This window comes from Rhinolophus sinicus, linkage group LG06 (assembly GCF_036562045.2).
Source record: "Rhinolophus sinicus isolate RSC01 linkage group LG06, ASM3656204v1, whole genome shotgun sequence".
Classification (NCBI taxonomy): Eukaryota; Metazoa; Chordata; class Mammalia; order Chiroptera; family Rhinolophidae; genus Rhinolophus; species Rhinolophus sinicus.
This window is the reverse complement of record NC_133756.1, coordinates 30031416-30056532: the sequence shown is the minus strand read 5'-3', so window position 1 is coordinate 30056532 and position 25117 is coordinate 30031416. Positions and strand designations below refer to the sequence as shown.

At 45.2% G+C, this 25117-nt stretch overlaps 1 protein-coding gene across 5 annotated transcripts in view; it reads left to right on the top strand.

Annotated features, from left to right (window-relative positions):
* Positions 1–103: 103 nt before the first annotated feature.
* KANK4 (KN motif and ankyrin repeat domains 4) overlaps positions 104–25117 on the top strand; it is a 68289-nt gene continuing 43275 nt past the window's right edge. For 3 of the 5 annotated variants that reach the window (XM_019731250.2, XM_019731234.2, XM_019731243.2), the window contains exon 1: positions 106–407. The gene's annotated coding sequence lies outside the window, so the exon portion shown is untranslated. Of the gene's footprint in view, positions 408–15595; positions 15615–25117 lie in introns of those variants that run through there. The other 2 variants (XM_074334822.1, XM_074334820.1) reach the window with 2 other exon arrangements.

Genomic DNA, 25117 nt, shown 5'->3' with positions numbered 1-25117 from the left:
AAGACCCTCCCCTCGGTTTCGCAATGCTGCCTCTTCCTACACACCAAAGCCAGCGCCGCGTCAGGAGTCTTTTTTTTTTTTTCCCCTGGCGAAGGCGGGGACTTGGGTGGTGTTGGCAGGCGGCAAAGCCGGGCGAAGCTTCGGCTGGCGGCGGTGCTTAGCCAGTCCCGCAGCGGCCGCGGTGGGTGTGCCCCGCAGGGCGTGCGCCCCAAGCCCAAGCGGATCCTGCCGGCAAGAGTGCGCCCGAGGTTGTGCGCGCCCCGGATGCCGACTGTGCACCAGCCCGGGTGTGCGCGCCCGGGACGGGGATTGTGCACCCGGAGGCTGCGTGTGCCCCGAAGCCTGGCTGTGCGCCGGCCCCCTAGAACGGCCGGCCGTCTCCCTCCTGACGCCCGCGGCTCGCCAAGGTAAGGTGCCCTCGGACTCCAGCCCGCGCACTGCGTGGATAGGGCGTGCCAGCACCCAGCTCTGCGCGACCCGGGTCTTGGTCGGGGCGCTCGGCCACGCTCCTCGGTCTCGTTCTCTCCTCGCGCCGCGTCCCCGGCCCCCCTTAAGGCAGAGGCTGCGGCAGCCTGGGCCGACCTGGCGCCTCCGTCTGAGGTCTGCGACAGCGTCGGGAGGGGGCTGCCTAAGAGCAGGCACCGTTCCCTTCCGCTCCGACCCGCTCCCTGTGCCCCAATGCCGAGTAGAGAGGAGACCAGTGTGTGTGTGTGTGTGTGTGTGTGTGTGTGTGTGTGTGTGTGTGGCGGGGGGGGGGGGGTGTCCTTGCCGCTCCGGTCGTGCAGCCCTTGCCCAGCGATTCCGAGCCGGGCGCTGCGGTCTGGGGTGCAGCTTGCGGGACTGGGGAGTCCTGCCGCGCGGACTCCCAGGACTACCTGAGATCGACCTCCTAGTCGTCCTTCTTAAGCAAAAGCCGGCCCCCATTTCCTACCCCGGTACCCCTCAGCCTCTGGCTGAACTTTCCAGCGGTCCCATTGTGCTATGACTTTGGGTGGAAGCAGCTGGGGCCCCTCGGGGATTGTCGGGTGCGCTGGCGGCCAAGGGCGCTTTGGGCGAGCCTGTGCACCACTTGAGATTCTCTCCCTCGCATCTCTCCTAAGGTCAAACGTTTGACCCCAAGTATTTGTCCTTGCAGAGTGGCCAGTTACTTAGCCTGGGAGTTGGAACGTGGAGCCCCATGGCCCCTACACCAGGTCTGAATCTGCGCTTGCCCTGGGGCATCAGCTAGGGCTGTAGGAACCATCTGTTTTAGTTCACAAGCGCCCTAGGATACTGGCCTGGAGGGAGAGGAGAAAGAGATTCCCCTCCTTTCCAAGGATGACCTCCTAAAGCCTGGGCAAAGTTCTTTCGACCAAGTAGGATCAGGGGAGGGTCAGATGCAGCTAGTGACCAGGTTCAGGTCCGGGGAGAAAGCATCTTGAATTAAATACAGTTCCCAAGGACCTGCCTGGGTAAACCAAATGTGGGTTCCTTAGAGCCTTTCAGTACTGAGCTGCACTTGGAATAGAGGCAGAGTCCACTCTGATATTGCCTTTTCAAGTCCAGTCCTCCTGCCCTTATTCAAAACTCCTTATCTCTGGACCATAATGTGACTTGCGGGGAATATTCAAGGGCAATGAGAATGGGGAATGGTTCAGGGTCCACAGCAGACTTTTATTCAGTCAAAAAATACTTGCTCTGTACCAGGCACCCGCAAGGTGGTGGGAGACAGAAATGAACAAAACTGGTGGTGTCTGGCCTCATGGAACTTGTAGTCCAGTGGTCAAGACCGACAAGAATCAAATCGCTCAAGTAAATATAGAATTATGAGCAGTCCTGAATTCTTTGAAAGGAAAGGATAAAGTGCTTTGAAAATCTGTGATAGGTACAGTCGTCACTTAGTTGGAAGATGGATAGGAGTTAACTGCTGGAAGAGGGTGGAAGGAACCTTTTGGGCAGAAAGAACAGCATGTGAGAGGGCCCCAAGTTGAGTAGCAGAGTCTATTAGAGGGACTGAAAGACTGCTTGCAGGTGAGGAACAGGAGTCCAACCAAATGGGTGTGCTGCTTCTGCATCTCCCCTGGGCCAATCAGTACCTTCCTTTCTCAGCCATGATAATAAGCAGTTAGAAGTCTCCCTGGCCAGGAGAGTAGGAGGGTGAGACTGACAGGCAGGTGCCCCACGCATCCCCCATGCATATGCTCACTACCAACACCTTGGTCATACAGCCCATGCCCGTGCCAAGAAGCAGCAGGTCTTTCCTCCAATTGTTCTCTATTGTCATTGGCTCACTACTGACCCAGGCCTCTTCCCAACATTTAGGAAGGTTCATGCTGGGATTAGTGGCTCATCTTAGACTTTTGAAACTAGAATTAACTCACTGCCTGCAATGTAAAATTCCTTCCCTGGCATTTCCTAATCTGGGCTCTGCCTACCTTTCCAGCCTCGTTTTTACCACTTCCCCCATTTCCTCCCTCCTCAATGGGGACCATGTATGTTCTACGCCAGGGGTGTCCAAACTGCGGCCCGCGGGCCAACTGTGGCCCGTGATCCATTGTTAATTGGCCCGCAGCAAATTCCAAAAATATGTTTAGTTTACTTAAATAAGCGAGGTGAGGCAATACGTACTTCACCTCGAGTGAGTGGCCCGGCTGTTTGTGTATTTTACCGCATATGGCCCTTGGTGAAAAACATTGAAAAAAGTTTGGACACCCCTGTTCTACGCACAATTGCACTCCAAGCCGTCCTGGAACACACGTTGCCTTTGTACATGCTGCCCTCTATCTAACATACTCTTCCTCTCTGTTCATCCAGTGAGTGCACACTCAGCTTTCAACTTCAACGTTAAACTTCAGGTTCCCCTATCCTACTCCCAGCCCAGCCAAGGCCTTTCCTGACGGGAGTCAAATGCTCCTTCTCTTTGTTTCCAAAACTCCCTGGACAAGCTTCTGTCAGAGTGAACATCAACTGCACTGTGCATCTTAAAAGCAGGACTCTCAATCATACTTGTGTCCCAAATACCTAACACAGAGAAGGACACATAGAAGGAGTTCAATAAATGCTTGTTGGATGAAAACAATTTAGTATTTCTTAACTTTTTTTATGGGGTAGGGCAGGGTTAGATATATATTTGAGATTTTGTTGAAAATCGTGGATATTCTTCTCCTAATATATACAACCTAAAAGATCTTGCATCCAATGTCACATGACTCACAGCCCTTCCCTCCCCCATTGACCCCATTTCCTGAACTTTGGACTTTAATTTTACAGGAAACAGAGGCCCAATGAGGTACAATGACTGCCTAAGCATCTGCTGCTGGTTAACTCCATGGACAAACCCCCCGCACCCCTCCCCACATACACACACCCCACCCCCCAGCTTCTGACTCCCAATCCCAGGCTTTTTCCAGCTCTCTCTGCTTCTCTTAGCCAAGTAGCTTCCTTTTGTCCCTGGCACTTTGTGAAGGCCCCTGCTTATGGCTGGAAGATGGATATCTTGGTTTTGCTTCAGTTCAGTAGCAGCCTAAGGTGTGACAGGGAGAAAAATTTTATTGTGGGCAGAGTTGACAATTAGGAAGACAAATGGGTCATCTCCCTGGCCATTCCCTGCCCCTTGCCTGTAATGTTATTACATCTGTTTTTAGCTGGCAGAGGGTCACGTGAGCTTCACAGTTATCTTTTGGGCCCTGGATTGAGCCATGTGGTCCAGGTTTGGAAATGCTCTGGATGGGACTATTGAGATCAGGGGCCCAGCTCTTGGTCTTTTCAAAGGCTTCTTCCCCATAGAGCAGGCTGTGGGGAATGAATGGAGAGAATGGGTTTCTTGATTGTTGCCACTGGAGATCTTTCTTGCCTGCCTACCTCCCTCCTGCTTTCTGCAACAAGACACCTACTTCAGGCTGCTGCGCCTTAGCAGTGCCTTCTTATCTGCAGATCAAGATCTTCATTAATTTAGTAATTTACTCATTCTCAAAACTGCATTGAGTCTCTACTCTGTGCTCAGTACTTTAGGTACTGAGCTGATCTTAGTTTGTAAGGAAGGGTCTTTGAGTGTGAGCCAGTGATACATGTTCCGCTCTGCGGAGGGAGGGTTGAATTACTTCTAATTCAACCCATACCTTGGGAGGTGCGGGAGGGAAGACACTTAGGACTTACTCGTGCTGAGAATGTGCTCACTTTTGAAACTCTGACCTCATGCAAGTTATGTCATCTCTGGGGCGGACTAAATTTTCTTAACTGTAAAATGGGTTTGATAACAATCTTTTCTTGCCTATCTCTGGGCAGTTGTGGGGAGACAGTTATCACATTTCAGATGGTAGATCCACTCACTTCCGTATGTGACACAGGAGCAGTACAATATAATAGGGTACACACGTGGCACATTTAATCCTTACAATAATCCTAGAGATAGTTACAATCATAACCTCTGATGTATATATGTGGAAAGTGAGGTTAAGTGACTTGCTCATGGTTATAGAACTAATAAATGATAAAATTGGGATGCACTGAGCTCTCTGTCCCTGGAGGTCAGACGGCTAACCACTTTGTGCTGCTCAGTAGTAGAGTATGTGGGAACAGGCAGGCTTTAGAGGCCGGGGTGTCCCGGGATTGGAGCCTAGACCTGCTGCTACCTAACTGTGTGATTTACAGCTAGACACTTAACCTCTCTGTGCCTCAGAATGCTAATCTCCCAGACCCAGAGTTTGGACTAAGAGGCTTCTAATAGAATCTGTCTGTGAATAGTTTCCAGTTTATGTGGATAATATTTCAAAGTAGGATTAAAGGAAAGAAGAGGGGCCCTCTGGCTAAAAATAGGCCTGTCGCAGTTTTCAGGATAAAATAAATGCTGCCCTAAGATTTCAAATAGATGGTTAATGTGATATGTAGGCAGTTATAGATTGGTGGTGTCTGAAGAAGCTGGCTGACCATTCTTTCTCCAAGGGAAAGAAGTCTGTTTTCAAAAGAACGCCTCACTGTCTCGCTGGAGCCCTGGGGCCTGGACCCTATCTCTCAAATAGCTTTTCGGGGACACAGGCATTGTGGGAGAAAACACAAATCCCAATTCCCATCACCCTTCCACTTTTTTTACCCCCAAAAGTAAATAAAACTTATCGGCAATATATATATTTAATTTTGTTTTTCTTAATGTGGCTGTGGCTTTGTCCCCTTTGTGTGGAAGTCCTCTGTGCTGTAGTTTCCTTTGGTATGTCTAAATTGTGACTCTGACATCAAGGGACAAGGGGGCACAGAAATGTGGCACTGGGGAGAATGTACTCCATGCAAAGATAAAAGAGCAGAACTGGGCGCCAGTTTCCCTCCACAGCCTGGTTTCTTCCCAGAAGCCAGAGATGCCAAGTTGCAGTAAAATCAATTTTGATTTTCATAGCAGGGCACCAGGCAGCAGGGCTGAGTGTTTCCAGGTGCCGGGCTCATCGGCTGCTGTGTACCACTCCCCACTCTTTTCCGCCTTGGAAAATGGAGCCATCCTACTCTTGGGGGCGAGTTTTAAAGACCAGACATGTCAAATTGGGTGGAGGCTGAATATACCCTAGAATGGTCACATTCATTAGGTTCCATACTGAGTGTGTGGACGGGGTTTTTTGTTTGTTTGTTTTTTAGATTTTATTGGGGAAGGGGAACAGGACTTTATTGGGGAATAGTGTGTACGTCCAGGCCTTTTTTCCAAGTCAAGTTGTTGTCCTTTCAATCTTAGTTGTGGAGGGTGCCGTTCAGCTTCAAGTTGTTCTTTCAGTCTTAGTTGTGGAGGGTGCCGTTCAGCTTCAAGTTGTTCTTTCAGTCTTAGTTGTGGAGGGCGCAGCTCAGCTCCAGGTCCAGTTGCTGTTTTCTAGTTGCAGGGGGGCACAGCCCACCATCCCTAGCGGGAATCAAACCGGCAACCTTGTGGTTGAGAGGACGCATTCCAACCAACTGAGCCATCCGGGAGGCAGCTCAGCTCAAGGTGCTGTGTTCAATCTTAGTTGCAGGGGGCGGAGCCCACCATCCCTTGCGGGACTCGAGGAATTGAACTGGCAACCTTGTGGTTGAGAGCCCACTGGCCCATGTGGGAATCGAACCTGCAGCCTTCGGAGTTAGGAGCATGGAGTTCTAACTGCCTGAGCCACCGGGCCGGCCCTGAGGATTTTTTTAAGAAATGGTTTTTATGTGTCATTTATATGATATCAAATAAATAAAGAAATAATAAAGACCACTACCCCCCTGTTCCTCAAAAAAAGGAGGAGGGTAAATGGAGGAAAAAGACTTCATCATTTACTAGCCCTTTGAGCCTGACTAAAGGACTCAAGTTTTCTGAACTTCAACTTTCTCATCTCTAAAAAGCTGTTGATAGTGTGGACTTAAGACTCTTTTGATATAGACAGCAGAGAGACTCCCTTACGCTGATTCTAATGAAAAGAGTGAGGAGCCATGAGATGCAGTATTGCTATCTAAGCCAGGCACCCTTGAGGCAGGGTGGAGTGGATTCTGAATTTGATGCTATTCCACTGGTACAGGTGGTCACTCACTAGTCTTTACTTCGAGTGCCATCAGCCCAACTCAGCACCTGCCCACCCCTCCCCCACTCCTACCATCACACTTATCTCTCCGTTGCTGCTTAGTTCAAGTTCCCAGAGAGGATCCTGTTTGATGAGCTTGGTTCTCTGGAAGCTGAGGCTTTCTCTCTAGGCCATGCCTTGGTGGGTATCTGGTCAGCCTGGACAGAGGATGCTGCTGAGACACGTGTTTTCCCTGGGCCAATCAGATGGGAGGGGAGGACAGAGGAGAGTCAGATTTATAGAACTGAACCTTTTGGGGAAGGAAGAGCGGTGGTTGGCGATTCCTTGAAAAGGAGATGAAGGTGAGCTAGAACTCAGGAATATGCCCAATACAAATACTTACTGAATTGTAAAGGACCTAAGAGAGATTCTTAACTTGGGGTTAACAGCTCCAAGGGGCCTGTGTGTAGAATTGAGAGGAGTCTGTGAACTTGGGTGAAGAAAAAAAAAAAATATCTTTAGTTGACATTTTCTTCGATTATTAATGTAGGCAACAAACCACCGTGTATTTTCAGTACCAGTAACACTGTCACCGGCAGAAATCACAGATATTTTCAGATCACATTTCAGCTGCTGCAGACATCTTGAACTATGATTTATGCCCACTGCAGCTCTGAAATTACAGCAGTTCTTACACCTGCTGCTAGAGCTTGTTATTTAATGTGTTAATAAAGAACATATATTACTATATTACACACTCATTTTTTAAAATTTTAATAATTATATTGCAATGTAATGGGTTTGACTTATAATCAAGCTATGCATTTGATTTTATATATTTTTAAATGTTCTGAGAAAGGGTCCATAGGCTTTGTCCGTCTGTAAAGGGGTACATGGCACAAAAAAGGTTAAGACTCCCTGATAGGAAGTCAGTAAGCTTTAGTTCCCAATTTCCTACCCTCCCTCATGTTCTTTAATATACCCATCTATCTCTGTCTAATTAGTACAAGATATTCTTGAGCTGTAGTAAATTCTATTTAACAGTTTGGCAAATTTGTAAGAGCACATAATTTGTGGTTTGGAAAGAAGATTTTGATGTATATCCAGAGGTTAATTTACAAATTGCAGGCACACATGGGCAACTGGTTAGGTAATTCCTATCAGCCCACAAACCCACCAGGCCCTGTGTTGATTGCTTGGCCAATCCCATGCAAACCAGCCCATTGAAATAACCACCGAGTGGACAATTATGTTCCTGAGAGGTCAAGGAGTTGTGTAGGGTAATTGATGAATCACTTGATCAAATGCAAGCTAGAATCCTAGGAAGGAAGAGAAGCACTGGAAGAAGTAACTTTGAAGTGGGTTCTGAAGTGGAGGGAATGCAAGAGAGGCAGACAGAAGGAAGGAGGGAGTCTGTGAGGATCTGGGAGACAGGCCAGATGCTGATTTTTGAAGAGGAAATCAGGAGAGAGGAGAGCCCACTGGGGCAACATTAGATGAATGGTTGGTTTTTTGCTACCTTTTATTGAATGGTTAGCATGTGCTAGACACTATGTCAAGCCCTTTAAACATAGCAGTTATTTAATCTTTACCAACTATCCAATAAGGTATGACTGTTCTTCCAATTGTATTGGTGAGTAAAGTGAGGCTTTAGAGGTTAAATTCTTGCTCTAGGTCCAGAGGTATTAAGTTGTGGAGCCAGGCGCTCAACCCAGATCTGGCTGATTCCAGAACTTTATGCCCTTAAAAACCACTTCAGGCAACCACAGAAGAGTCTATTTGGAAAAACTATGGCTGCCGTTTTGTTTCGCTAAGAAAGGTCTTACCAGCCATTCCTGTCTTCTCCATCCTTCTCTCCAGCCTTTTGCCTGTTCTCGTCCCCTCCTTTCCCCTCCTCATCCTAATCCACTCAAAGGCACATGCGCTGTGGGTGTGAGGATAGGATAAACATTAAGAACAAAAGCTGTGCGGTCAGGCGGGGTTCTAACTCCAGCTCTGCCACCTGGCTGTGACCCTACAGAGCCTCAGTTTTTGTATCAGTGAAATGGAAATAATGGTACCTCTTTCCTAAATTTACATATTTGCTCTCTAGTGCTTCAGCACCATTTTGGGGAGTCTTTCCATTTGAGTGCCTCCACTCTCCTCTTCCACTGGGTGATTGTTTCCATCTTCTTCATGTGTGGGCTCCTCTAGGAAACTTCAAACCTGGCCTTTGAGAAGCAGGCATCACTCCTCCTAGCAGTGGGCTCTGGTCTCTGGGGAGAATTCATGGGCATTGCTTGTGCAGCTGTCCCTCTGGGTAAAAGCACCCTCTCCCCATCATTGTGCTCAGTGCCGAATCTGGCATGGAATCCTTTTCGCAGAACCTTGATAACAGCAAATGAACTGTGTCCTTCAATACCCTTTTCAGGGCTCCAGTGGCCTGTTCTTGGCACCTGTGCTGGGTCCCATCATCTAGAGCTTGTCTCTAGGAAACCTCTCCTGTTACCTAGACCCACCCCTCTTGTCTTACAGATCAAGACACTGAGGACCAGCGAGGGTAGGTGGCAGACCCTGGGTGGCACAGGGAGTGAGTAACTGAGCTGTAATAAGAACCAAGGCCTCTTGCCCCAGCACACTGCCCAGCCCTGACACTAATACCACAAGTGTCTCTTCCACACTATTAAGCAGGCTGTTTGGGGGCCTGGGGACACACGTGGAACACCTGAACTCATAATCTTTTGCAGTTGTCACTTGCCGCACTCTTGCGCCTGCCTTGGAGCTGGCCTTCCCTGACCTAATCTTCTCTCTCATTCTACCCCCATGCCCTCAGCTTTGCCAGCTGCTGAATACAGTCCTGTGTCAACCAGGTCCGTGGGTAGCCGCCTTCGGGTGATGCCTGGTGGTGCCAAAAGGCTCTTGCCCTGAGAACTCTGCCCACTGGCAAAGCTGAGGCCTTAAATTCCCTGCATTAGCGTCATTCCATCGGATTTGTCTTCTCTAGAAAGCTATTGTTAAAATGCAAATATGTTACCCTGAAAGGGAACCTACTAACCCACTACTGTGACCCTGCCAAAGAGTCATGACTTGCCCAGGACTTTGTTAAGTCACACCCCCTCCCTGACCCTCAGTTTCTTATCTTTAAAATGGGGATAATAAGTGAGAGGTTGCGTTATAGTTTACCTCAAGGATGAAATAAGACAGTGCACATAAAGCACTTTACATAATAAATAGCCAATATAATTAGCTTTATTTTGTCTCTAAGGCAGTTAGGTTATGATTATTTGGTCAGTTCTCTAGCTGAGGTCCTGGTTCTTATTAATTTTTTTGTTTTAAGTATTTTGTTTATTTAAGTAATGTGGTCTCTTGTTGTTTTAAAATTTTTTTCCTTTCTAATTATAACATGGTTTTGAACTTCATTTCCTTGCCTTCAAAATAGGGTAAAAAATCCTATCTTACTGATTCATTGAGGATTTATGAGCTAAAGCACCTGCGGCTACCTGGCCAGCCCAAGGCTGTCATTGAGAGCCTGGTATTCTGCAGTACCCTAGAGGTGGGGGTTGAAAGCCCCTGGGAGCTTGGGTGGAGGTTCTGGATGGGTCTCCTGGGAAGAGATGGAGGAAAAGGAATGGGGAGACAGGGGAAGTGAGGCGGAAACTGCCCCTCTGTCCCAGTTGCTTGGATGTGGAGTCTGTGGGGGAGGAGGCCTGGGAATCCTGCTTTGCTCTGGGAGAGGGGGGACACTGTGACTTTTCCCCAGCTCTTCGGCCTTCTAGGACAGCTCTCTGAGGTTCTGCATTCCCTAGAGAAATGGTATTCTTGACCTCCCTCCTTGGCTTGATCTTGGTGGAATGCTGAGGAGACCAGAATTTTTCTTACCCTGATCCCACAGTGCGTGTCGGTGGGTGTTGTAAACTGCTTCTTTTTGAGTAGCAAGTTGGGCTTTTGAGAACATCAACCCAGGCTAGATGCTCTGCAGTTTCTCCCGAGCCCAGGATGGTTCTCTTCGGCCTGGGCCAGGGAGAGGGTCCAGGAGCAGGAGCCGCCTGGCCCAGCCTCTTGGTCTGTGAATGAGGAGGGGTGGAGGCATGGGGACCATGTCACAGGAGTTTTCTAACAACCCACAGAGCAAAGTGCCTCACTTCCAGGGTTCTCTGAAAGAGGATACCCCTCTCCCCCTTGTCTGCCCTGGCCAAGGAGAATTGTCAGCATAGCACATGGCCTGCTATGAGCTTCTCTGGTTCATTTTCCTGCCAGCTTTCTGGGGAAAGCTCATCCCCACCATCATCCATCATAACTGAAGTTATCCTCCCAAAGAACAGCCTAACTGATGCAGAAAATCACTTTCCCCAGGGCCAGAAACCAGGAGCAAAGAGCAGAGGTGAATACTGTTTCCTGGGGCCCCGAAGCCAAGCAACCTGCCACCTGCCTTCCTCACCCTGGGAGAAGAGGTGTAGCTGGAGCCTTCCAATTATCTGCTTTGGGGCTAGAGCACAGAGGAGCCAGCTAGACCCCCAAAGTGGGGCTGAGAGCCACGTGGTTAATTATATCTCACATTTGTTGATTGCCTGTGGGCTGTTACTATCTTTTCTTCCCCCCTTCCCCTTTTCCTCCCTCCCTCCAGCATTCCCTTGCTCCCTTCCTTCCTTCCTGTCATCAAGTAAATATGGACTGATCACTTATTCTGGGCCAGGCACTGTGCTAGGCATGGCACTTACAGTCTAACAGAGGAGACAAAGACTCAGCTAATTACAAGAGCGTTTGATGAGTGCTTTGACAGATATTCTTACAGAATGTTGTGGGAACACAGAACTGGAGGGATGGGGTCCAATCCTGACCAGTGTGTGGAGATGGGGACGATGCTGATAGGTAAAGCTGTCTTGAGGGCTGAGTAGGAGTCACCAGATGGCGACAGAAGGAAGAGCATCCTGGGTGTCAGGAACAGAAGGAAGCCTAGAAGACATGCAAAGCTATGGTGTATGCAGAAAGCTCAAGATGATCACTTATTCACTAAGTTTTTGTTTTCTCTCCTGTAAAATGAAGATAATAGTACCAAAGTCATAGCCGGCCCCCACAAGAAACCCTTCCCTCCTCTTTTCCAATTTATGATCTATCAGAAAGATTTAAACCTGTGGAAATAATGGTGATGAAAGTCAATATGTGAGAAGCGCTAGAAGCAATGGAAATACAATGGTGGGGACGTAGCTTTTTGAAGAAAGCATTGGAGGCTGGGCAGTATTAACTGAGATTACTATTTAGGATTAGGAAGAGCTGGTGCAATGCAAGCAGATCCTTGAAGGATGGGAAAGACGGAGAAAAGACAGAAAAGGGCCTCTTACGGGTTGGTAAGGTGTGAGCAAAGGAACAAAGGTGTTTAGGCACCGGGGCGGTGTGAGATGTATTTGTGAGAGGCAGAGCTATTGGGGATGAGACTAGAAAGTTGGGCAAGACCACTTCCATGCCTCACTGGTGGGCACGTGGGTGGCATTTGGTTTGCATGTGGGTTTTGTTTGACCTGCACAGTGTTAAGAAAAAAGAAAGAAAAAGAATTAAGTCAACACACATTTAAAAATCAGATTTTACGGAAATCCACATTCCTGGCTTCCCCTGGAAAAAAATCTGACCTGGCAACACTAGGCCAATATTAATCTTATACGGCAACACCGAGCGGGAAGGTGATCACTACAGCCCACAGTCACCGGTTGTATTTCCCACTGGCCAGTTAGCTTGCCCGAAATCCCCACCATTCAAATCACTCTGAAGTTATACATTGTGTTCAGAAAGCTCCTAATAAAATGAAAATCCTTACATGGGAGGAGAAAGAAAATTCTAAACCATTAGCATTGCAATTCCTGTATCAGATTAGGGAATGAATTTTCCTACTCCTTGGAAAATCTGAATTGTAGGGACGCAGCTAGGTGGTGAAAATAGCATGCTACATGCATGATGGCTGGGGAAGGAAACTCTAGGAAGTGAAGTGTGGGTATTTCCAATACCCTGGAAAGATGGAGAAGTTGGGGCCCTGCAGTGAAGCATTTTGCCCACTCCTCTCAGCCACTGGCGTCTGGTATCTTTGCTGGGGAAGGACACCAAAACATGTGTCTTTGACAGATAATTATTGCGTTGTAAGATGTTTATTACCTTACGTTATTAACCTTGTAAGCTTAAAAAATTGGACTTTTATGGGACAAGATGAAATTTGTGGGTTTTTTAATTGATAAGGAAACAAATGGAAAGAGAAATTTTTTCCATTTTTTTAATAATTTTTAGAGTGTGTATGTGCTAGTGGGTGGTCTTTATTTACAATTTGAAAGGCTTAGTAAACCCTATTGGGAAATTTTTAATAAACAATTATTTTAAAAATCATACCAGTTAATAGCAAACATTTAAAATAATATAGAAGCAAATGAAGGAGAAAACTCCGAACTGTCAAGAATTGGTGGTTGGGGCATGTGGGACAGTTTGGAGTGTATTGTTCTAGACTTCCAATACCTACATGAGATATAACCATATCCTTATATGGAGCTAGATATCAATAGATAGATAGATAGATAGATAGATAGATAGATAGATAGATAGATAGACAGATAGACAGATAAATGATAGATAGATAGATAGAGATTTTTTAAATAAAAATGAGATTTTATATATCTCCTGTTACGTTTTTCTCCTAATGCTCAATTTTGAACATATTACAGGTTATTACATCACCTCTGAGCCTATGTAAAGAGTCTGCAAAGGAAAACACTGCTGGATAGAAAGAGCTAGTTTTGAATTCCCATTGTGCCTCTCTGAGCCTCAGGTCTCTTCTCTATAAAATGGGGATAATCATTTCTTCCTTCAAAGGTTAGAATGAGGGTTAAATAAAATGCATATGTGCTCAGCACAACTTGTTGGGGATTGGATGATCAGAGCCTACTACACCGTTGGGAAAAAGCACACCCTGCTTATATCTTCCATTCTTTGAATTCCTCATTCTCTACCCTTCACCATGGGAGAAATGGAGTGGGGGTAGAGGAAGTGAATCTGGGATGAATTATAACTTTTCACAGTGGAATTTAAAATCCCCTTTTCAGTGCTGAATAGCATTGCAATCCTAAGCAGTTCATTAATAGATGCATTCAGTTTTGTTTAGGACATTTTCTCTGGACTCACTTTTATTTACTCAGCTGGAGGAAAATTCCTCAAGCCAGGTATGTGGATTGGAAGGTCTGCCTGGTGGGAAGGCTGTGACCTGTGCCTGCCCTTCAGGGGGGCACCCTCTTGCCAGTGGGGAAAGTCAGCCCCTCTTAGCAGAAGGAGGATTCATACCTTGTCTTTGCAAATGGCATCCCCTTCCTGCTACCTACTTTTCCCTTTTTACTTCTCTCCTTTCCCTTCTGGCTCTAGATTACAATATTTCTCTTTCATTTGTGTAATACATCTTTCACAAGGATGTCTTACTCCTGTTATCTCATTGAGCCCTCTGACAAGTCAATAGATTTCAGTAAATATTATGTGACAAATGAAGCAGCTGAGACCCAGAGAAGTTGTGATATGACTCAATCTCACGCAGCAAAAATTGGACAAATCTGGATTTCCTGGCCTGCAAGCCATGCTAGTCATGCTGTATCATATTGCCTCCTTTTCTAATTGTTGGCAGGAGGCTCCTGAAACAGGGGTGCTGCATGAGGAGGCCCTAGTTCTGGCCTTTTGGGAATTATGTTTTGGAATGCGTGAGGTTATTGGGTTTAGTGTGCTGGGAGAGCCTAGTAAAGGGGACAGGTTTGGAGGTCACCCCAAAGTCAGGGGCAGACAGAGCTAGGGAGGTTGAGAATGGCCTCGTGCAGAGTTAGGACACTGAAGGGAAGACAAACTTTGTGATCGGCAAATTTGTGGACTTTTCCAGCATTTGGTCTTATTTTGGATGTTTGGCCCTTTTTTTTTTGCCCCAGTCAGCAGTTCACCATAAAATGCTTTTCCAGGACTCCACAGAGGACCCCTTTCCTAATTCAGGTCACGTCTACCTGGTCCTGTAGTCCCACAAATCAAAACTTATCAGTTCTGTTTCCCCTTCTCTCAGAGAATCTCTGAGAGCGATTTAAAGAAATTCATTTGCTTGAATGGGTATATTGGCCTAATACATTTACTTAGCCCATATTTAATGTCATAGTTGCCTTATAGACCAGCTCTTGCCAATGGAAATATAATGCAAATCACATTTTAAATGTTCTCGTAGCACAGTAAATAAAAAGAAAACAGGTGAAATTAATTTTAATGATATATTTCTATTTAACCCAATAGATCCAAAATATTATCATGTCAACATGGAATCAATACCCCCAAAATTAATGAGATATTTTATATTTGTTTTTTCATACCAAGTCTCCGAAATGCAGTGTGTGTTTTACACTTACAGCACATTTTAATTCAGTCTAGCCACATTTCAAGAGCTCAATAGCCATGTGTCGCTTGAGGCTATGGTTTTGGCCAGTGTAATTACAAGGCTTCACTGTGAAAGCAAGAAGACTTATTTTGGAATGGATAGGGGGTGCTTTGGGGCACCTTTGTGATCAGGTGTCTGAGTGGGATGACTGGTCCGCAGACCTCAGTTATAGCACAGCATGGCTACTTTGTTCTGTCCCCACTCTGTGCTGGTTGGGATGGATGACATGCCAACATTTGTACTATTTGTGTTCTCTCTTGTACCCTACAATCTCCTCTCTTGGTAACTTTTACTTTTGTAAACCCCAATCCTAGATTAACCTTTACGGTCCCATTTCTCTGACCCTGCCTTGGGACGGCTAGATTCATTTGAAATCTGTGCCCTGCGACCTCAGCTGCTACGTGGCATCTCTCAGGTCTGTCTCAGTTGTCTCTCATCCCAGTCTCCCCCCTGACTATTGCAAACTTCACCTGCTCTCCTAGAGTTCCCAAATCCATTCACACATCCTTCACTCTTGGCACTTGGCCTGTTCATACCTCACTAAGAAGTTGGAGACCATGGGTCTTGCACTCTTTCATCTCCACTTCACCAGTTCTCTCCATCTTTGCTCTCCCCTCCCCTGCCAGAGTCAGGCCTTAAAAAGCTTCCCTTCCTCCCTCCAGAAATACTCTAATTTAAACTGGCCATGGAATCTGGAGCTGGAGCTTCTGGACTCAAATCTCCACCTACTGCTAACATGGGTAAGGTATTTAATCTTTCTGTACCTAGTGTCCTCATTGCAAAATATGACTCATCAAATCACCTCACTCCGATGGTTATGGGGAAGATTAAATTCAATTTTGTTGCATGTTTCATTACCACGCCTGGAGTAAATGTTAGCTCTCATACCACCTTCTCTTTCTTGCATCTCAGTCTACTTCTCTCTCCTGACTTCCTTCCCTTGGCCTGCAAACAGGCTCCCCTTTCCCCTCCCTTCAGGAGTGCCCATTTATCTCCTGAATTCCACTGAAGTAGCAAAAAGTAGCCCCACCTGGTTGCTTCTCCCATCTTGTCAACCTTTGGCAACACCCCTCGACTCTCCTAAAGCTGAGGTTGGCCTCACCCGGTTTCTCAAGACATAACCTCTTCGGGTTTCTGGGCTGCAAACCACCCTGGCCCTTCTTCTACATCTGCTCCCCACATGTGACTTTCTTCGGGAATTTTCCTCATACTACTCACTGCTGCAGTGATCATACTGATACGATTGACTTAAGAATCTACACCTCTAATCTTTGGGTTTCTCCTTTCTCCCAGGCCCACCTTTTCAGCCGTCTGCCATTCTCTGGATGACCCAGGACAAACTATCTGTCCTCCTACTTCCAAATCTGTTCCCTCCTGATTTTCCTAACTCAGTTGGTGTTCCCACCGCTCTCTAGTTACCCAGGTTTGAAACCCTGGAGTTTTCGACACCTCCCTTTCCTTCCTGTTCCAGTGCCTGAACTAAAGTAAGTATTCAGGAACCAACGGGTGGTTAATGAATGAGTCTCATTGGTTGCCAACACTGCCGTTCTTTTTGACTTTCTCTCTAGTTCACCACCTTTTAATTCCCGCTGCCGACCCTGTGATAAGCATTTGATAAACTTCATTCCACTTAATCTGTACAGCCCTGCAAGGAGGAAATTGTGTTTTTTTCTGTTTAACATATATGGACACTGGGGCTGGGGCAGTTTAGGGAACTTGCTAAACACACGACTGATAAGTGACAGAGCTGGGATTCAAACTCAGACCCGCTTCACACCAAAGCCCATACTCTTCATCTTTATGTTCTCGTGCCTCAGCAGTTCCAGAAGCAGGCTATGCTCTTCTCAGAATTGAATAAGGATTGGAAGCTGAATATCATGCATGTACGTGAACACTTTCTTCTATGCCTGTATTGTTTGTGTGCCAGTGTTCTGTTTACCCTGCTGTTATCCAGGCTCATCGCTGGATGCCTTGACCCTTGATGTCAGCACTGAAAGTCTTGACTGAGCCCAGATCCCTACTGTAAAATTCCAGAGTCTAGAAGTAGAAATGTGGACACATCTTCAGATGGGGCATATGTTTCCCTTTCTCTGGGTCTCAGCATTCTCGTCAGTAAAATGAGAGTCAGACCAGTTAATTGCAAGAGCCTGTCTAGCTCTGATACTCTGTGCATGTGTTTGTGGTTCTACTTACTTGGGGCCTACTGTGTGCTCAGCACACGATAGATGCTGCTGGACAATGCAAAGAGAGCACAAGAGGCCTTGTCCCAGCCATCGAGGAGATGACAAAATTATTACGGAAGACAAAACCAACATTCAGGAAACTGCCAACAGTACAAGACATTATGTAATTATGCCTGCAATCTCAGATTATATACATTTGTGATGGTTCAATAAAGAAGAAGAAAAGCTGCTGTTCTCTTAAAAGGAAAAAAAAAAAGACATAAAAGTAGAAGTTAGTGAAAGCATTAAGTCTGGCCAGACTTCTCATTAGTCTCCCTACTCTCTTTTCCCTCTTGAAATCATTTCTTCATTCCTTAAATATTTATGGTCTACTACTGGGTCAGGCTCTGGGGATGCACCCCCCTCGTTGCAGTCTGAGTTGTATCCAAAACCCAGGCTTCATCTTGTTTCTCCTCTGCTGAAGAACCTTTGCTGGTTTCCTATTCTCTACAAAATAAAAGGAGCTGACCTCCAGCCCCTGCCTTCACCATCCTGGGCCCCCGCCCTGCATTCTGAGCCTGGTTAACTGGTCATGCCTCAAGCCCATGGTACATATTTTCATCTGGGAGCTGGAGAGCTGCTTCCCCATTCTGCCTGATGAACTTTTATTCATCCGTCAAAGTCCAGCTCCAACACCATGGTTAGGATGCTTTCGTGGTCCTCCATAATGACTTCATTCACCTCTATGACACCGTATGAGTATGTCCTGGATTAGGTCTCTGTCTCCTGTTTTGGACCATGAGTTCCTTAAAGGGTCTTTCTTTTCATCTTATTCATACATGAATCCACAGACACTAGCCCTGTGCCTGAACAATAATTTCTGATGAATGGCTAATTGAACACCATCTGTAGAGGCTGATCTGTGAATAGAAAGGCATTCTCCTTGCTCCCCTCAAGCTGCTGAGCTGTTTAACTTCATGCTTCGTGGACTGGATGATTGAGAATACATCGTTGTCTCCTGTCTCCATACAGTCGTGGGGAGACCCGGCCGCAAGAGCCTCCCTTTGGCCCTGGACGGGGGCTTTCCGAAGCAGTGGCAGCTGAAATCACATGTGGCAGAGGCTGTGGTGAAGGAGGCATTTGTGTTGGGCTTGGCAGGCAGGGGGCTTTGTGCTCCAGAGCACAAGTGGGTAAGTATATCGGGCAGGCTCTGAGCTGCACACACCCGCCGAGGAGCCAGGCCCCAAACGCCTTCTGCCCTGGGAAGAAAAGGGGCATTGTGTGCGCTGGCTGCACTCCAAGAGAAATATTCCTGTTGTTCTTCTGTTTGGAACTGCTCCTTTTTTTAAGAAAGAAAAGTCCAGATGTGAAAATCTGTCCCCCATTCCAACACATCTTGCCCACCAAGTCCAAATCAGTTGCTGCCTCCACAATATTAATGAATCTATGAATCCATCAATGATTAGTGCACCTACTGTATCTTTAAAGAGCCCTGCTCTGGCGCAGCAGGGTACGAGGCATGAGGCACCTGTCCTCATCCCTTTTAGACACTATTTCCTGATTGCCCGGTGTCCCAACCTTGTGGAACCTGGTCGCGCTTCTTTTGGGCCTGATGTCCCTCTGTAGCTCAGCATTCCGCCTCGAGGCCGTCGTCTGCCCCTGCCTGTCCTGCACCTCTGTGACTAGTCCCATATTGTACCATCTCCCACCACCCTTCCCTCGACTCAAGCCTTACAGACAGGTGTGGGCAGAACCATGCCTCAGCCTGGGTGGTTAGAACATTAGGCAGGAAGACCTGAATTCAACCCTAGCTCTGCCTTGCACGGTCTTTTTGACTTGGACCAAATGACTAAACCTCTGTGCACTTTGGCTTCCTTGTCTGCAAGGCAGAACAAATAATACCTGACTCGCACACAGAGCCAGGGAGCAGGAAATAACAATACTGTGCTACTTGGCACAGTGCCTAGCATACCAGATGGCAGCTCTCAATAAATAATAACAAAACCATGAACGATTATTGAGACTTACTAATTTGCATCCTTCTCCGAAACAACAGCAACCACAGCTTCTGTTTAAGTGTTTCCTCAAACAGGGCTGTGTTAAGTATGGGTATGTTGCCATCTGAGCAGACTTATAAAGTGCAATTTTGTACCCTTTTTTTATACCCTTTCATAGCTGAGGCATCTTTTTTAAACCTTTCATAGCTGAGGAATCTGGTTCAAAGAATTAGAGAGACGTGGCCAAGGTCACAAAGCTTGTAAGCAATGGAGCTAGGAATTGTGCCGAAGTCTGTTGGACTCCTTTCCATCCCTTCCCAACCAGACACCCTGATCACAAGCCCGCCTTATTGGTGCTGGAACTAGCAGCATCACTATCTCCTGAGAGCCTGTTGGAAATGCAAATTCTCAGGCCCCACCCCACGCCTGCTGAATCAGCGTCTGCATTTTAAGAAGATCTTCCGGAGATGTACATACACAGCACTGTGTAAGAAGCATTGCAGTGTAGTTTACAAAGTGCTTTTAAAAGTAGGTTAGACCAGGACTTCTCAAACTATAGTGTGCTTGTGAAAACACAGATTCCTGCCCAAGAGGTTGTGATTTTGTATCCGTTGCTTGTTCCATTGGTAGCTATTGCTTTCACTTCATGAGTTCCTCAGAGCTGGTATAGAAGATATGAGTGGGATCCAGGCAAACTCGTGGTTCATGTCTTGACCTGCTCTCGTGGTTTATATCTGCTGGAGCCATTAGGGGATGTGAAAATTCTGTGATTTTCAGGACCCAAGTCCAACCCAGATTTTCTGGTTGGAGTCATTGGAAGCAGCATCTTTCTGCTTTATTGGCAGGGAAGTACATCTCTCTGAGTTATACGAGGCAGGAGCCATGGTCCCCTGAATCAGCCCACTCTCTCGCCCCCACCCCCCTTGCCCTGGTGAATAATTGAGAAACAAAATTAATTTGTAACCTAAAACCCTTGTATCTAGTCTGAAAACATGTCTTTCTAACGGAAATGTTGATGGTGTGCTAGATCTGCAAGAAACATTTTCTCTAAAATTGGTATCTATAACTTGACTGCGGCTCTCTGGTTAAATAGCAATTAAACATCTCAAGACTCCTTGGAACTTTCAAAGATTATTTGAAAAGAAATTGTGTTGTATTGATTAAATAATTTTAAGCTAATTAGAAAGTCACTACAATTCTTAGCCTGTTCCTTTGCAAATAAATTTACGTTATTTATAGACTTATTGCATGCCAAGAAAATGTTATTGATATTTAAATAATCATTTGGTATTTAATGAGCATGGCTGGCGATGGTCTTTAACACCGAAACTCGTTCCTTTTCTAAATACGTCTATCTGGTTCCTTCTCTTTCTATTTAGACGCCATTGGCAACTCGCTTCATACACAGTTACAGAACTAGAACCTGAAAAACAGAGAACACTGTGGTTAAGAGCTTGGTGTCTAGAGTCAGACACACCTCAATTTGAATTCCAACCTTGCCATTTACTAGCTTTGTGCTCTGAACCTGTCATCTGTGAAAAGGATATAATAGCACCTCCCTAATATGGTCGTTGTGAAATTAAATAAGTTATCATCTGTGCAATATCAGTGTCTGGCTAATAAATATTATTGTAACAATGTGATTATTCACTATTGTTATTATGCCTCAGTTTTCTAATCTGTAAAATGGCTGTGACAGGGAATAAAACCATACATGCCTCAGTATTCAAAACTTTTTTGCCTGTGGAGCCTTCAAGTACTTCTCTTTTGACAAAATGTCTGGCATAGTTTGCTTGGCTGTGGCCCCTCTATTATTATGTACCCTGGGGTCATCCAGTGATGAGAAAGCACTGGACAAATGGAGCCAGTATTGGGATTCCCAGTGACAAGGATAGAGCGCAACAGGCAGAGGATGGGTGAGTAGATGCCAGAGGTGAGGAAGGCAACTGAATGAAGAGTGAAGCAAAAGAGTTTGCACAGGGATGTTGGGGAACTGAGCTCTCTGCTTCTGGAGTGGTGGCTTTGCTGGAAATAGATACTGAGAATAGCAGAGATAGGGGAAAAAAAATTTTAAGACGTTTGCTTTGTGCTAAGAATGCACTTCCCCTTTGATGTATTCCCTAGAGATTGCAGTGAAGGTTTGGATTGCCTCCAATTCATTTTTAACTACTTAACAGCTGTTTCTTTGAACACAACCCTGAGCTAAGGCTGGGCTATGAGGCGACCATCTTTACTTGTTTGTACAGGGAGGTCGTGACAGTGTTATCCCGGCGCTGAGTGAAGGTGGAAAAGGACCCAGTAGAGTCAGTGCTTAATTGATGTTGGTGACTATGCCTGTTGGTGTGCATCACACTTTCCCTCTAGCCAGAGGCTGTAGCAAAGATCCCCAACAGGAGGATGCCCAGTTCTCTGGCTCTCTTCACCACCACAGCACCATTACTCCACGTTTAAATGAGCGACGCCAGCCACATTGTTTGTTTTCAAAGAAACGATCACTTTAGTGTCCTCCAATACCACACCGCAGACCAGTGTCATCAGCATGAGGCATATAAAGGAAAGCACGCATCTAGAGCATGGAACCTGGCCTTTGCCTGCTGTATGGTGTGGGCACGTCATTGAGCCTCAGTTCTCCTATTAGTAAATGAAGATAACGTCCGATGTCCTGTTTTGTGTTTCTCTGTTCTCACAGTAGAGAATCAGTAGGACTGATTGAGCACTTGCCACCTGCAAGGCTCTGGGCTGGTGCCCTCAAGGATACCCAGAAGCATGAAAGAGGTGCCTTGACTTGAAAAAGCCCCATAATCTGGCTGGAAGAAAATACGTGAGCATTTTAAAAATGTTTATCTGTTAGCATTACCTAATAAAAGGCTGCCTGTGCTATGCTCCGAGTGCCCAACCGTTTTGTGACATCTTTGAGCTGCTATGGGGGGTGATGCGAATTTTGGAAACACCTTTTCTTAGCGACCTTACCCACACTAAAACAAAACAAAATCCAAACCAGAACAGTGTGTGGCCTTCCTTTGTATTGCCAGATGGTATACTGGCAGCAAACCCCATCTCCTTGAAGGAAAGGTTGAAGTTGATAGAAGTTTCTAGAGCCCTTCTCCTCTCACTGCCCTCTTTCTGGTTCACCTCTGATGATGCCCAGCCTTCCTCTGGCCACATGCTGTTGAGGCTGAGCCCTCATCATCCTTGCTTGACCCACCTCACAAATGCCCGTTCCTCTCTAGACTATGCTTGCTGGAGGGCCAGCTGTGGCCTTGGGAAACAGTAATAAAAAGCCTTCCAAGTTGCCTGAAAAAATTGGAAACATCCCTGGCTCCACCCAGGTATCTGGAGATTACTTATCAGGCTCAGTTTGATTTAATTGAGCTTCCTGAATATGCAGGCTGTGCCAAAAAAAAAAGTCTTCCTCCCAACCCAAAAGGCAGAGACCACCACCCACGCAAGTCCTGAAGTACACCTGCAACCTATATTCTGAAGCCAGGCTGATGCCTGTGAAGGCTTCCGCTGGATTCTGACCAGACAATGATGCTGGGAAAGGAGGCATCCTACTGCAGAGGGTGTGTCTGTGTCTACCCTTGAGATGCTTTCACTGAAGTGACCCAGCAGGGAGGAGATCAGGCTGAATTCCTGGGTTTACTTCAAGTTGTGCTTCCCAAACTGTTCTGACTGTGGCCCAGTTCCGCCAAGCAAAAGACCTGGTGACCCATCAAGCCCACTCATTCCCCCTTTCTAGTTGGAAAGAATTTGGTAATAACAAAGGATGAAAAGGGAAGAGAAAAATAATCGAAATGGTTATGCAGCAAATACTCAAGACAGAACAATCAGCAAAAACTCCGAAAAGTAACTCTACAAGTAATATAAATGAATAGAAGAGAAGCAATTAAAAACCAAGCAAATGCTGATGCTGCGTTTGCAATCGAGTGTCATAGTTGCAAACAACAGAACAAATTCTAGCAAGTTTACATAGAAAAGGGACTTATTAAAGTATGTCAAGTCATTCCACCGTCCTCCCTAGAATCTCTTGCCAACAGACCTTCCTTTTCCAGGGCACTGTCTTCTAAATTGAGGCCTGACCTGGGTGCCTCTGCCTGCTGTAAAGGCGGCTGGCACTGTCAATTCTGGTTTCAGCCATAAAGAAGTGGGAATCCTAAGAAAGGAAATAAGCCAAGCATAAGAAAGGTGTTCACAAGGTTCTGGGTAGCCAAAAAAAAGCACAAATTTCTTCTGCATTAATAACAAAGCACCCCTCCTGAGAATGACGGGAATTCCAGCTCTTGGACTAAAGGCATACACAGGAGTTTTGCAGTGTTATTATTTAGTGATGAATGAAGGCTACCCATCTTTGTAGAACAGAGAATTAATATTCTCAGTAAACTCTTATAATGAACTAATTTTTGTTTATAAATGTCCAGGTTATTAACTCTCAAAAACTCACTTATTGTTTTCTTAGTTTCTCATAAAAATGAAATCTCATGTATGGAGTTTCTTTTTGGGGTGATGAAAATGTCCTAAAATTAGATTATGTTTTTTTCAACATATGATGCTGGGAAAACTGAATGTTTATATCCAAAAGAATGAAGGTGGACCTTTATCTTAAACTATATACAAAAATGATTTCTAACTAGATCAGTGTCCTAATGTTAAGAGCTGAAACTAAACTATAAAACTCTTAGAAGAAAACATGGAGGAAAATCTTCATGATGTTGAATTTGGCAATGATTTCATGGATATTATACCGAAGCACAGGCAACAACAAAAAAATATAGATGAGTTGGACTTCACCCTTTGTGTATCAAAGGAGACTGAAGAAAGCAAAAAGGCATCCTACATAATGGGAGAAAATGTCTGCAAACCACATATCTGATTAAGGGTTAATATCTAATATATATATATAAAGAACTCTTATAACTCAACAACAACAAAAAAACATCCCAACTAAAATAATGAGCAAAGGATTTGAATAGACATTTCTCCAAAGAAGATATACAAATGGCTAATAAACATATGAAAAGATGCTCAGCAGTCATTAGTCATTAGGGAAATGCTAATCAAAACCACAATGAGATAACACTTCACACCTACTATACTTACTAGGATGGCTATAATAATTTTTTTTAATGGAAAAAAGTGTTGGCAAAGATATGAAGAAATTGGAACACTTGTGCATTGCTGATGGGAATGTAAAATGATGCAGCTGTTTTGGAAAACAGTTTGGTGGTTCTTCAAAAAGTTAAACATAATTACCATGTAATCTAACAATTTCACTTCTAGGTATATAGATATTTGTACATCAATGTTCATAGCAGCATTATTCACAACAGCCAAAAAGATAGAAGCAACTCAAGTGTCAATTGATAGATAAATGGATAAACAAAATGTGCTACATACATACAATGGAATATTATGCAACCATAAAGAGAAATGAAATTTTATATGTGCTACAACTTAAATGCACCTTAAAAACATGCTAAGTGAAATAAGCCAGACACAGAAGGACAAATATTGTATGATCCCACTTATATGCGGTACCTAGAACAGTCAAATTCATAGAGACAGAAAGTAGGATAGTAACAGGGCTGGGGGCAAGTTATTGTTTAATGGGTTACAGAATTTATATTGGAGATGATGACATAGATTTAGGTAGAGTAGTGGGGATGGTTACAACATTGTGAATGTATTGCCACTGAATTTTAGATTTACAGTGGTTGAAATGGTACATTTTATGTTATATATGTTTACCACAATTTTTAAAATTAGGTTGTGGCAATGTTTGCACTATTCTAAGTATACTACAACTACTGAATTGTACAATTTTTAGGGTAAATTATGTGGTATGTAGTTTATATCTAAATAAAGCTGTTAAAAATATCCTCTCCAGCTCTGTTAGTCTCTATGATACATCCATTCATCCATTTGTTTACCCATTGATTCAACACATTTTTGTTGCGTTCCTACCATGCCAACAGTTAGGAATAGGGTGACAAATAAAACAACACTGTCCTGGCCCTTTTTATTGCTTAAACCTGTGGGTTTTAAAAATTAATCATAGCCAACATTTATTGAGTATTTACTACATAC